The 14,152-nt window shown below is 40.2% G+C and overlaps 1 long non-coding RNA gene across 1 annotated transcript; it reads right to left on the bottom strand.

The window, feature by feature from the left end:
- Nucleotides 1–6,227: 6,227 nt before the first annotated feature.
- On the bottom strand, nucleotides 6,228–12,594 carry LOC139440633 (uncharacterized). Its single transcript, XR_011650831.1, has 3 exons — nucleotides 12,364–12,594; nucleotides 8,726–8,800; nucleotides 6,228–6,373 (listed from the first exon to the last, which is right to left on the bottom strand). It is a non-coding gene; the product is annotated as an uncharacterized lncRNA (long non-coding RNA).
- Between the last annotated feature and the right edge of the window lie 1,558 nt (nucleotides 12,595–14,152).

The raw sequence follows: 14,152 nt of genomic DNA, 5'->3' as shown, positions 1-14,152 counted from the left end.
TTAGGTGATTCCCTTTAACATTTCATATAATAAGGTCTTGGTGATGATGAACTCCTTTAACTTGAACTTATCTTGGAAGCACTTTATCTGCCCTTCCCTTCCAAATGAAAGCTTTGCTGAATAGAGTAATCTTGGATGTAGATCCTTGCCTTTCATGACTTTGAATACTTCTTTCCAGCCCCTTCTTGCCTGCAAGGTTTCTTTTGAGAAATCAGCTGATAGCCTTATGGGAACTCCTTTGTAGGTAACTGTCTCCTTTTTTCTTGCTGCTTTTAAGATTCTCTCCTTATCTTTCATCTTGGGTAATGCACTTATAATGTGCCTTGGTGTGTGCTTCCTTGGGTCCAACTTCTTTGGGATATTGTGAACTTCCTGGAATTCCCAGAAGTCTATTTCCTTTGCCAGATCAGGGAAGTTTTCTTTCATTATTTTTTCAAATAAGTTTCCAATTTTTTGTTGTTCCTCTTCTCCTTCTGGTACCCCTATGATTTGGATATTGGAACATTTAAAGTTGCCCTGGGGGTTCCTAAGCCTCTCCTCATTTTTTTTGGAATTCTTGTTTCTTCATTCGGTTCTGGTTGAATGTTTATTTCTTCCTTCGGCTCCAAATCATTAATTTGAGTCCTGGTTTCCCTCCCTTCACTGTTGGTTCCCTGTACATTTTCCTTTACTTCACTTTTCATAGCCTTCACTTCCTCTATTTTGCGATCATACTCAATCATTTCTGTGAGTATCCTGATGACCAGTGTTTTGAACTCTGCATCTGATAGGTTGGCTACCTCTTCGTCACTTAGTTGTATTTTTTCTGGAGCTTTAATCTGTTCTTTCATTTGGGTCATATTTCTTTGTCTCAAGTGCACCTGTTACATTGTAAGTGGTGGAGCCTTAGGTGTTCGCCATGGCGGGACAACCCATGTCACTGTGTTGTGGTGCTGTAACTGGGGGAGGGGTCTGAGAGAGAACAATGCTGCTTGCTCAGCTCTTGGTGGGCTTTCAGTCACTTTCCCCACTACCCACAATCAAATTGGGCCCTTCTGGTTCCTGGGTGTGTAGCTTGTGTACATTCTAGGACCCTGTGGGTCTCTCCAACAAACTCTCCTGTGAGGCTGGGAGTTTCTTGTGCCACTGCAACCCCAACAGATTTTTACAGCCAGAAGTTTTGAGGCTTTATTTCCCCATGCTGGAACCATGGGTTGTGCAGTTTGTCTCACTCCCCAGTTGTTCCTCCAGGTTCATCTGCACACAAATGTGGGATGTCCTGCTCTGCCAGCTGCCACCTCACCTGCTTGGTCCTTCAACTGCTGCCTTGCCCTGCATCATCTCCTCCCCTCCTACTGGTCTGAATGAATGTTTCTTCTTTAATTCTTTGGTTGTTGGACTTCCATACAGTTTGATTTTCTGGCAGTTCTGGTTGTTTTTTGTTTTAAAATGTGTTGTTGTCCTTTTGGGTGTGCAAGGAGGCAAAGTGTACTTACCTACGCCTCAATGTTGGCCAGAAGTCTGGGAATTGAAATTTCTTATAATGCTGAGACTTGCCCAAGATAACCCAGCTGAAATTTGCACTTTAACTTTTCTGACTCTTAAGTTCACTAATTTCTTTTTTGGTGATGATGTTAAACATGTAAAATATATTTGCTGAAATAATTAACTTCATAAAAATCAAAGTCTTTTACTTTGTTTTCTTTAGAACCATTAAGATGAATGCCACAATGCACATTCATCTAAACCAGATCACAAAGCTCCGAAAGTGCTCATCTAAAAGTGCATATTTTATGCCTTCATTCTTTCTCCTTAAATACAGGTAAAATTAAACTCTGTTAGGTTTCCCTAATTAGCATATTTTATGAACCCCAAGACTTTAAAATTATTCAGTTTTAAATTATTATAAGTAACTTACCAGAAATTGGTAATTTGCTATTTGATGTTTGAAAGGAATGATATAAATTATACTAATTAGTTTTGCTACATAATTCCAATTTGTCCTGTTAGTTTCTACTGGAAATTAACTACATAATTTTGTCAACTGAAGGATAATTGCTCTTTGATATTAAGTAAAAAATGCAGACAAATAAGATACAGAAATAAATCTATTGTGTGTTATAAAATACTTACTAATTTAATCTAGCCTTATAAAGTACAATTCATTTTCAGTGAAAAAGTCATAAATTTAAATAATATTTTTAATCAAAAACAGATGAAGGAAGATTGTAGAAGATGACTAATCACACAGAAAAGGAATTTCAGTGAAGAAAAAAAGGATTAAATTTGGCCACTGGGTGTCAATGTTGATCCATATTCACAAGCTGCAGAATGAAAATCTTAATTGACTTCAGCTTTTCTTTGTAATTCTCTCTCCAGAGAGTTAAGGGAGCAACTTTGTTTAATCACTGACACAATAACACATTTTCTCTTTTAAAATCTTTGTAATTTGTCTCTCACCACTATGAAGATTTTAATTTGCAGAAAATCTAAGGGAAAAAAGACTCAAAACAGCAGCAAAAGAGGGTAAAGGGGGATAGATGATGAAGGAAGGAGACTTGGCTTGGGGTGGTGAACACACAATACAATATACAGATGATGTATTATAGAATTGTACCCTCAAAACATATATAATTTTATTAACCAATGTCACACTCAATAAATTCAATTGAAAGAAGAGCAGCAAGGAAAAGCAGATTTACCAAAAATAAAGTGACATTCAGGCTTTTCAAATCTTGTGATGAGCTTGACTAGCTGTGTGTGACAGCAAGGGGTGACCTTATTTCTGTATGGTACTCTGACCATGTAAAATTTCAAAGTCCCGTAGGTCAAATATTGGTCTGGAAAGTATAGCTCTCTTAGTGAAATGGTGCATTTATTTTACAGTTACCTTTCAAACCAGAAAAAGGTAAAACTATAAAAGGTGCAAATGTGGGGGCACATCTCAGCTCCAGGATCCCCTTATCTTTACCTTTTTATTTTTTTAAGATTTTATTTTTAGAGAAGGGAAGGGAGGGAGAAAGAGAGGAAGTGAAACATCAGTGTGTGGTTGCTTCTTACCCTGCCCGCCCCCCCCCCCCCCCCCCCCCCCCGCCCCACCACCACCACTGAGGACCTGGCCTGCAACCTAGGCATGTGCCCTGACTGGGAATCAAACCAGTGACCCTTTGGTTCACAGTCTGGCACTCAATCAATCCACTGAGCCATATCAACCAGGGTCTTTACCTCTTTTTAACTGCATCCTCTAGAATCTAAATACACTGTGCAACCACAAGCATGTATGCATACATATCTCCTCCGTGTTTTATATACAAATGGTACAACATACATGCCATTCTGAAACTGTCATTTTTTAAATGTTTAATATTGTATCTTGGAAGCTACTTCATATCAGGCAATATAGATCTGCCTCCTTCTGAATTGAGACCATCTTTTTTTTTTTTTTTTTTTTAAAGATAATAGTGTCTGATGTTCTCATCATTTAGGATTTTAGAAGTGGTACCAAAGGCAAGAGTTTGGTCAGACATGCCAATCCAGATTAGAGGAAATAGAACATAGAAAGGTTGGACATCTTCCCCTCTGATGGTCTGCTAGTCTTTGATGCTACTTTTCCTCCTCCTTCCTTCCAAACCCCTCCAACAATCTCAAACATGCCTCTGACTTCTGTTTACCTTACACTTCCTGATAAGTCTCCTTGGAAGCTGGCGGTCTACGTAAGCCAAGCTGCAGCTATGTTAGGGCCCCTAAGACACACCATAGCCTTGTAAGGGCCCAGCGGAAAATGTACCATAACATCAGATAAAGCTGGATATTTGCAAATAACATTATAAAAACCCCTCTCGTTTGAATTAAAACAATGCTGCTTGACTTCATTCACGTCTTAGCTACTGAACTGGATTGAGCGTATTTTTATTTTTTCTAATTTAGCAGTTTAAGACTTAAATTTGTTATCCCATAAACAGGGCTGCCCCAAGTAAGTTGATAGTTATTGCAGGTTGCTGTGGCCTCAAATTTACCTTCCCATTACGTTGGGCTGACATTGAGACCCTGCTGGACAAAATGCCAATAATCTTTCTAAAGCCAGTGTAATCAGCACGTGTTGAGATACAGCTTCAACAGGGAGCCAATGATTCCGAACTCCCTGGAGTCGCTGTGCTCTGCTCTTGGGTTTTGACATCCCCTCCTGTCCCAAGCACTGGGTGAGGCTGTTCCTAGGTTTTGAATTAACTTGTTTTTGAGCACTTTCAGAATTTGCTTCAGAATCTTGGTATCATTAGAGATATCCTGGGAGTTAAGTGCTGGGGGATACCTGTTAGCAAACGGTGTTCTCTTCCTCTGCACAGTACTTAGAAGCCTTGGTTAGTAACTGGCCCCTTGAAAAGCCTCTGGGCTTAATAATTCTACAAATGGTATAAAACAAGCCTCTCTGGAGTGACTCTGCAGTATTACCTTCTAGGAGCTATGAGACACTCTTAGCACTGGTGTCCCGAGGGGAATGTTAGAGGGGTCATGCCCTGTTAGGGTGTTCAGAGGCTGCCCTTGATTTGCAGCCGAAGTCCCTATTGGCCTCAGAAGCTTCAATAGCACCTTGGCTTGGAATGACTTTAACTCAGGGACCCCTGGCAGGTTGATCTGGAGGCCTTCCGGAGCAGTATTTTAATGTGCCTTTAGAATCTTGCTGCTGTTTAACTTATCAGGGCCTTCAAAGCACTAATGCAGCTTTTGAAAGGGTCCAGCCCAAAGGAGGAGGAGGGCTGGAGGTGTTAGCACCACAAAAAAGAGCAGCTGTTTCCCTCCCTCTCAGGCCTCCACCGCCAATGATCCAGAAGAATGACTTCCCTTCCTGGGATTGTTTTGGGGACTTTGGCCTCTAATTTCTACTTTTGCCTTTGGCCAGTAAATGCTGCCAAACCCAGAGTCTGACCGGCCTCTCCTCTCGGAAAGGCAATTATGGGATTTAGTGCGCTGGTTTTTTTGCATGTATGTGCCCTTGGGTCAGGTAACTTACAGCTCCTTCATCTGTGAAATAAAAATGATAGTAATAGTACTGCCTGGGGAAATAAAGAAGACGATGTCTGTAGAGGGATTGGTACAGTGTCATCCAATTGTAAGAACTCAGTATTAGTGGCCACGCATGTTGGGAGAGAAGGTTGCTTTCATGGTTACCTGAATAGGGTGATTTTAGTTGTTCCTCATCTAAAAAAGGACCTGCTCTCCTGACTCTCTGATACTTGAAATTCTGTAACTAGAAATTCACTCCTTCAAATCAAAATGTCTAGATAAATGTAAACACTTCTGTGAGAGAGAACATTCAGGCCAGGCATGTTTTACATATTAATGAGAATGATCTTAGTAGCAGATTTTGGTAAGATAGATAAGGGCACTGAGCGCTTTGTGGAGAAAAAGTTCTCGCTGGGGAAAGGGCCAGCAAGGATTATTAAGGCTTGGGACACCAGGCAGACTTCCTCTACTTCGGAGTTCTGCATAAAGTTCCTCTCTATCTTTGAACTGTGTGTCCCTTTGGGAAGAACTGTCACCTAAGGACCCATACGTATTTAGTCCTGTGGTTCTCTCCATTATTACATACTCCTTAATTAATTAACTAAGTTTTTTAGGTTTTATTTATTTTTAGAGGGGAAGAGAGTGAGAGAAACACTGATATGCGAGAGATACATTGATTGGTTGCCTCTCACACGTCTCCAACTGGGGACCTGGCTCACCACCCGGCTCACACCCAGGCAGGTGCCCTGACTGGGAACCAAACAGGTGACCTTCTGGGTCTCAGGCTGGCACTCGATCCACTGAGCCCCACCAGCCAGGGCTAAATTTTTTTTAAGAGGGAGCAATCTTCTATTTTTTAGACACATTCACAAAGAGGTTTTCAGTACATAAACTTTCCAGCGGGGAAGAGCAAACATAGAAATCAGCCTCCAGCCAGCAGCAGCTGCTCTGCTCAGGGCCTAGATCCTCCTTGCCCAAGTGGTGGGGTGGAGGCGTGAAATTCCCTTCCCCTATTAGCCTGTCCTGCTGCCTCAGGATGGCACTTAGGAGACTCACCGTTTTCTGCCGAGCGGACATTCCGCAAAAGCATTGTGTTCTGTGTTGCACTCTTTCTCTACGCGGACGCCACCACTCCCACGTGCACACTCTTTTTCAAAACCGCCGCACCGGCACGGGATCTTGCGAGGCTGCTCAGCACTTTGGATTGACATCCAGTGGTCAGGGCAACGCCCAGCCTTTTTCGCATATTAAGGTGCCCTTGTCTGCTCGCAGGTCACTGGTACTGGATAATCTCTGATTAATTTCTTTGCTTCAGTTAGACCACGGCTGGAAACAGGGTGAGAGCAGGGACCCCAGATACGCTCTTACTACTGCATGTATAATGTCACAATGTCTTTGAGGAAAGGTAAACAGGCACAATATTTTTATAAATCTCTCTCTCTAGTTACATATCATTATACATATATTTATATAACCAATCTATTCAGTTTTAATATAAATGAATATGTATTTGTGTGCGTGTGTATATGTATACACATTTGAAAGTGATCCTTAATATTTTCATTCTGATGAATATATTTGTTCAGAAGAGAACTGGTACTATTGCTAATTAAAAGTACTTATTTTACAAAGAGGAATTTTAGGGCCAAAATGGAGAAGTTACTCCATCTAGATCATAACTAATTACAGTAGAGTGGAACTAAATCTGGGCTTTTAAATCCCTAAATGGTATTTACTATTGTTAATGCAGGAAACATCCAAACCTGTAGGGAATCTTTATGAGCTTATTTGAACCAAACTGAGAGCATATGCCACAGAGACAGATCTCAGATGCTCTGGAAAATAACAGTTTTGCAGCTTCTTTTCATGCACTTGAAATTAAGGAGGGAATGTAAGGAAGATTACTTGGAGGTAAGTGAAGCAAGGCCGGCATCAGCTTACAGTTAACAAGATTATGTGTTCTCTTGAGGGTCAATGCCTCCTTCTAGGAGTATTGCTTCTGATATTTTGAAGTTGCATTAACCTAGATGCAAAAGAACAATGGACAGGTTTGGCTTAAAACCTTTCACTGAAGAAGTTACGGTCCTGGGCATGGCTACCCACCATGACCTTCCCAGTCAGTAATTCATGATCAGATTGTATACCGTGAGGTTAGGTTCCATAAAACCCCTTTTCCTGTCCACACTATGTAGAACTCAGAGTAGCCAAGTAGTGAAACAATGAATGCTTGGGATAGCTATGCTGTCTCAGTACATAGCTGCAGATTTTATCTGAGGCTAGTTACTCAAAAAGACATCATTCGATTGCATTAAAATACACACGGTATTTCCTAAAATGATCTATGTGGTCAGAAGTCAGAACAGTGGTTACTCTTTGGTGGGGAAGAGAGTGTCATGTCCTGAAAAGGTGATGAAGGGAGCTTTCTGAGATGTTGGTAATGTTCTGTTTCTTGACATAGTGCTGGCTACATGGATTAATTTGGAAACAAAAAATGATCTAACTGTATACTTAATGATTTATATATATATTTTACTGTTTGATTTGAAGTACTTACTTAAAAGGATATAGACTGGCTAAGTGCCATCTATGTGTAAGTCAGTGAGTGCTGTGTTATCCACATTAAAGTAAGAATAAAAAGATGGAGTGGTAGGGTACAGGTTCACATTTTAGATTGTCATAATTAATCCTCATATTTAATTCTCCAACTCTGTCCTGTCATTCTCCCCTGAAAGTCCAGTTTCTCCAAAATAAGCATTTATTTAAAAACATTTCAGGCCCTGACTGGTGTGGCTTAGTTGGTTGGGCATCACTCTGCAAAGTGAAGGGTCACGGGTTCGATTCCCAGTCAAGGCACATGCCTGGGTTGTGGATACGAGAGGCAATCTATTGATGTTTCTCTCTCACATAGATGCTTCTCTCACTCCCTCCCCCTTTGTCTAAAATAAATAAATAAATAAATAAATAAATAAATAAGAAAGATCTTTAAAAAAAAAGAGAAATACTTCAGGTAAAAATCTACCCCTACAGACAGACCTCTTTTGCCCAAATTGTGTAGAAAAACATGGAGTTTAGTAAGTAGGTTTCTGCTTGTTTTCAGGAGCCTAGGGTTAGAAATTTTTTGGTCACTGTATAACTTTCTACTGTGCTGTTATCAGATTTTTCCAACCCAGGTCTTAAGGGGGATGATAATCCCTCCTCCGGACCTTGCGAGGACATGTCTGTGGGTGGAGGAGGGGCTGAGGTGCCGGACGCACAGCTACGAGTGGAGCAGAGCTATTTCTGGTGTTCAGTATGTTTCCACACTTTTGCTCCTCACGGTCTGAAAAGCATGTACAAGGAGGTCCAAGCATAGCTTCCTTGAAATGAATGTTAGCACAGAAGGGAGTGGGAATTAATAGCTTTTTATCAAGAAAAAAGAGGAGGAGGCGGCTGAATGCTATTGATGTAGAACTGACTACGGCCTGCCACCTCTTTCTCCTTCTTTGATCTTTCGCCATGATTTCCACCTTTAAAAGTTTTAATTAAGGCTTTGCCATGAAAGATATGGCATCTTTATAGGCTCACCAGAGTCAGTGCAGTTCTTGCACTTTTGTAGATTTTTAAACTCTAAATCAATTACAGAAAACCTGGGCCATTTTGTATTTTAAATAACTACCATCTTTCTAGAAATATAGTGATAGTTGTCTCAAGGTTCTGTATACCTATTCATGAACTACTTTTTTAAAAAAATAATATGACAACTCACCATATGAAGCTGCTCTTTTTCTTTGTTAAAAAATTCTTTTAAATTCCTTCAATTTCACTTTCCCTTGTTTGGTTCCTACAAAAAAGACATTAAGACAAATACTATACAATCTCACCAATAAGTGGAACCTAATCAACAAACCAAACAAATGAGCAAAAAAGAACTGGAGGCATGGAAATCAAGAACAAACTGACAGTGACTAGAGTGGAGGGAGATGGGGATAACAGGGGAAAGAAGGTGACGTGTACAAAGGACCCATAGACAAGGACAATGGGGAGGGGATTGTCTTTGGGTGTGGGGGTTGGATGGGGCAGGGGAGAGCAATGGTGGGGGGGAAAGTGGGGACAACTATAACTGAACAACAATAAGAAAAAACAAGGAATATGTTAAGTAAAAACTATATACGTCAATTTTAACAATGAAAAATGCTCTCCTGGCATTGTTTGGAATGTTCAGAAATGGCAAGACCCTTGCTGGCATTTTAATTTGGCTCACTGTCTTTGGCTCCCTATTTCTTTATTCAGTTTTATTGGGTATAATAAGCAAATAAAATTGTAAGATATTTAAACTGTACAACATGATGATTTGATATATGTATATATTGTGAAAGGCTTCCTCCCATTAAGTGACACATTCATCACTTCACATATTTACCTTTTTTGGTGTGAACATTTAGGTTCTATCTCTTAGTAAATTCAGTTTACGATATGGTGTTATCAACTATAGTTGCCACGTTACACGTTAGATCATTGGGTTCTCAGAACTTACTCGTTTAGAACTGAAAGTTGGTACCTTTTTATCAACCTCCCCCTACTTCCCCCACCCCACCCAGCCCTGGTCCACCACTTCTGAGAGTGTGACATGTTTTGAAAGAAAACAAAAACAAAGGGACAAATGAGAATACTATAGTTATTAATGTGAATGGCTGGTGTAAATGAAAAGGAGATACAGGTATTGGCTCGGTACTTATTATGAGGTCCAGAGATTAAATATTTTTTCCATTGAGTGATATTGGGAAACTCCTTTTAAAAATGTGCGCTTAGAAGCACTTTCATTGAAAAGATTCCGTGCTACTACTCCCGTCTGCATCCACATTCCAGCCCTATCTCTAGTTCAGAGATCTGAGACTCAAAGTTAGAGAGAGATTTTAGAAAATAGGAATTTTTTTCCTTTTGCTGTAACTCAGCCTGAGGGCTTTTCATGTAAGTTGCCATTCCTGAGGGAAAACCGGTCAAACCTCCAAACCCGATAATGTCTGCAGGGGCCTGCTGCAGATAAGAGAACTCCTGCCAGGAAGGACTGAGTTGATTTGAATTTAGCTTCAAACTACTCCAGTGAATTTGTTGTCAAAGGAGATATGCATAAGTTTCCTATTATATTTATGTTCAGTAATTAGTGTACAGCATCTTCATATGTTTACCATTGTTGTCAAGGAATAAGATCTGATTGAAGATCACCAGAAGTTATTTCCGGGGCATATGTATCAGTGAGACCATGATTAATTAATGAGCTGTTTTTTCTATCACAGACTCATCTCAGGGTATTGTCTAGAAAGGCATTTATTGGCACATAAAGCAATGAATGTATACTGGAAACCAAAAGATAAGAATATGGAATGAGCCCCGGACAGGTAGCTCAGTTGGTGAGAGCATCGTTCAGATACGCCGAGGTTGCGGGTTCAATCCCGCTGGTCAGGGCACGTTCAAGAATCAACCAATGAATGCATCAACAAGTGGAACGACAAACTGATGTTTCTCTCCCTCTCTCTCTCGTCAGTAATAATAATAATAATAAAAATACTGAACGAGTCTCTCTTCTTTCCCAAAACTGTGGCTCGCATAATTTAGCCTGCTCAATGTTGCCCCATGTAGTATTCTTTTAAAAACAAGTATGCAGATGTATTGCCAACATTTGAAAATTAGGTATTTCTCACAAAAATCCAAATTTCTGGCCTCTGGTACAAAATTAGAGGCTGGTAGTACCAATACTAAATTCTCCCAGGACAATAATTGGCTGAAGCAGAGAAGTAGCTAAGTTACATACCATACAACAATGTGGGTTTTAAAAAATGACCCATATCAACTCATTTGTAATACCAGCCTGGGCCCTGTAGGCCTCTGAGTTTGAGGCTCCTGTTTGAAGCAGGAATTGGTTTGGGTTAGATAAGATTTTGCAGGAAGCAAAAGAATTTTGGTGCCGTTGTGCAGAAGGCTGGAATGACCCTTGAGCTTCACAGTCAAAAGTCTACACTTTGGTTTAAATGACCCTGGAACTTCATAGTAAGAAATCTAGACTTTGATTCAGATAAGTGCTCCAATCTCTGCTCTGCCATTTTTCTAGTCTTGGAATTTGGGACAAATTGCTTAAATTTTCTTAAAGTGCTGCCTCTTGTGTAAGTGGAGATAATAATATCTCCCTCATAAGGTTGTTTTGAGAAATATTAGAGTGTAATTATTCCAGAACATTTACTAAAATTCTGAGAAGGTGGTACATTTGCATATTTTCAATAATCATCTAAATGTTATCTACATTATCTGATTAAATTGTTAGTCTCCACATCAGGATTTAAAACCATTTCCCCTTCAGTATAATTCTTCCAAGGGAGCCAAAGTGGTGGCTTTTCAGGCTGAATAAAGCTTCCTGTATTGTTTGGCTAGATTTCTGCATTCACAATAGCCACACTTAAACGTCACTGTAATTTCAGAGGTCATTCCTAGAGTGGATAATAAGAAAAATGTAAAACAAAACAAAACCCCAAGGAAGGATTAAGAATCCTTTGTGTGTGGGGGCAGAAAAGGGTTAAGGCAATTTCCCTAAGGAAAAATAGACTTGTCTTAGAAATCCCTCTCATATGTACATATTTTACAAATAAAATTTATAACAAGGGCAACAGAAATCTTAGAATAATTGATTGAAGAGTCAACCTCCTACAACCCTTTAGTTATCTTGCCTGCACAGGTCTATAAAGTTATTAGTATTGTCCAAGCAATCACATCCCCAAGGTCAGGGCTCTCCCCCTGGCTGCACAGGTAGAATTGCCTGGGGGGTGGGGGGCATTTAAACACTGGCAATGCCCAGGCCGTACTTCTGGAACTCCAATTTAATTGGTCCAGGGTGAAGCCTGGACATCAGTGTGAGCTTCTGCCGTATGACAGCACCAGTCTTAGTGTAGGGAGGGAAGACAACTCTCAAATGGGCAGAACCTGGCAGTAGGTCTGTCTTTGATACCATCTCCTATTCCTGACATTTGTTGCACTACTTCTGCTGGCTGTAATGAACCGAGTTTCAACTTATTTAAGTACAAAGAAGAGAGAAATGCCATTGAGGCAAATGGTCAGTCAACATTCCAGCAAGAGAAGGAAGGTTTATACTAAACACGTCTAAATATGTCTGTAACAGTGTAAGAAACATTTCAAGAGCAATTCATACTTTACACAATAGATCTCACTTGGTCATACTAAAAACCTCTGAGATGGATGTTATTATTATTCCTACTTTATGGGTGAGTAAAAGAATTTGTAACAGACATGAATTTTTCCATAGCAACTTGTCACATTGTTATATTTGAAATGAAATTGTATCTCTGTCTGAATTCCTGTTTGCTAAGATCAGTCAACAATTCAATATAAATAACTCACCTGCCACTGGCTTGCACAGGAGCCCCGGCTTTAGGGACAGGATGGGGTGAGCTGGGTCTTTGAATTCTGGTGGTCACCATTGTCAATCCAGTCCTGCCTCTACTTGATACTTGTCACACCCTGGTCCTTCACTATTTGGCTCCAGGTAGACAATGGAGAAAACCTTCACTAAGGTCATGGAAAGCCCCATTGCTGTTCCTAAGGCTCTTGAACTTCACAGACTTCCTTGTGCCAGCCCCTCCTTCAACATTCTGTGCAATTCGGGGAAGCTGGTGGAGGTTTTTCTTCCTCATGGAACCCCGCCCTCACCTCTCCCAGTCTTGCAAGGATCCAACAGCCCTTGGGAGTCCAGGTGAACCCTCCTTTCCTTGGAGGCACAAGAGCCTTAATATCACTCCAAACACTGTTCCCTCTCTTGGAACAAAGGAACGTAAAACTCAGGACACAAAAACCTGAATGTATTTTTTGAATGGGAAAAGGGAAAATAGCATTCTTTTTATTTTTGGTGATGAATTCATAGCAGCCCAAAAGACACAAATTAATGATTTATAATGCACTCTGGTGTAGTACTAGAAAACTTTCAAAGCAAGTGAAACTGCTTTCTGGGATCTTCTCTTTTCATCAGAATTAATTCACTGACCCAATTTATGAAGGGTCTGGGCACTTCATAAGTCCAAAAGTAAAATGACATCTTCACTGAAGAAGTTTGAAATGGGACACTCCATCAGGTCTTTTTAAAGTAAAGACAGAACTTCAATTTTTAATGAAGCTTCTTTGAAACAGCTGGCTCTTCATGGCTAATTCTTTAACATCTCCCCCTCTCTATCCCTGCCCTTTTAGATTTGTTTTTATGAGACTTCTTGAGAACTAAAAGTTACTGGCCTTTGTCATTGGTTCTTATGCCAATAGTCACACACCTATTTCTTGAACCAGAGGAGTTCAGGAGTTATGTTTGATGAGCAAAGGTTTACGGATCTTTGGGGAACCCTTGGAAGATCTAAGGGCATCTTTTGCTTCACTCTCGGTGATGGAGACCTCAGCTGTAGATATACCATAAATACAATCCAGGTGGTCTGTAGCTCAGCTACCCAGTAATGCAGTGATTTTCAACCCTTTCCATCTCATGGCACACACAAACTAATTACTAAAATTCTGCAGCACACCAAAAAATGTATTTTTTGCCAATCTGACAAAAAAAGATATAAGTTTGATTCATTCACACCAGACGACTATTATTATGTTGGCTGTTCTCATTTTTTTTAATTTGACAATCTAAAGGAAAAGAGGTCAGCACCCCTGACCAAATAGTCAGGTATTGCATGTTTTAAAAATTCCTGTGTGGGGTGGAGGGATGGGGAGAAAAGGCACACAACTGTAATTGAGTAACAATAAAAAATTAAAATTAAAAAAAATTCCTGTGGCACAGCGGTTGAAAAATCAGTGCAGTAATAGACAGATACTTCTACTCATAGAGCTCTAGCCTGTGCATCCTTCTTGAAAATGAAAAGAGCAGGCTTTTGCTGAGGCCGAAGTCATTGCACTTTATGAAGGACTGCAGTAGGGTGTGGTGAATGGTGGTAAGAAAAGAAGGAACACAGAAATGGAAAATTTCCCTATATGATGGAAAATGTGGGGTCACTAATAGGATGGCTTCCGGGAAGGACCGGACACTCCTTGACAGGAGGAGAAGAGCGGGTGCCTTGGTGTTCTAGAGGACTTACATATGGGAACCGTCAAACAATCATAACTGATACTTACTGAACATGAATCTTCCCCAAAACTATGTGGG

The sequence above is a fragment of the Desmodus rotundus genome, chromosome 2, assembly GCF_022682495.2.
Source record: "Desmodus rotundus isolate HL8 chromosome 2, HLdesRot8A.1, whole genome shotgun sequence".
Classification (NCBI taxonomy): Eukaryota; Metazoa; Chordata; class Mammalia; order Chiroptera; family Phyllostomidae; genus Desmodus; species Desmodus rotundus.
This window is presented reverse-complemented; position numbering and strand designations above follow the sequence as displayed.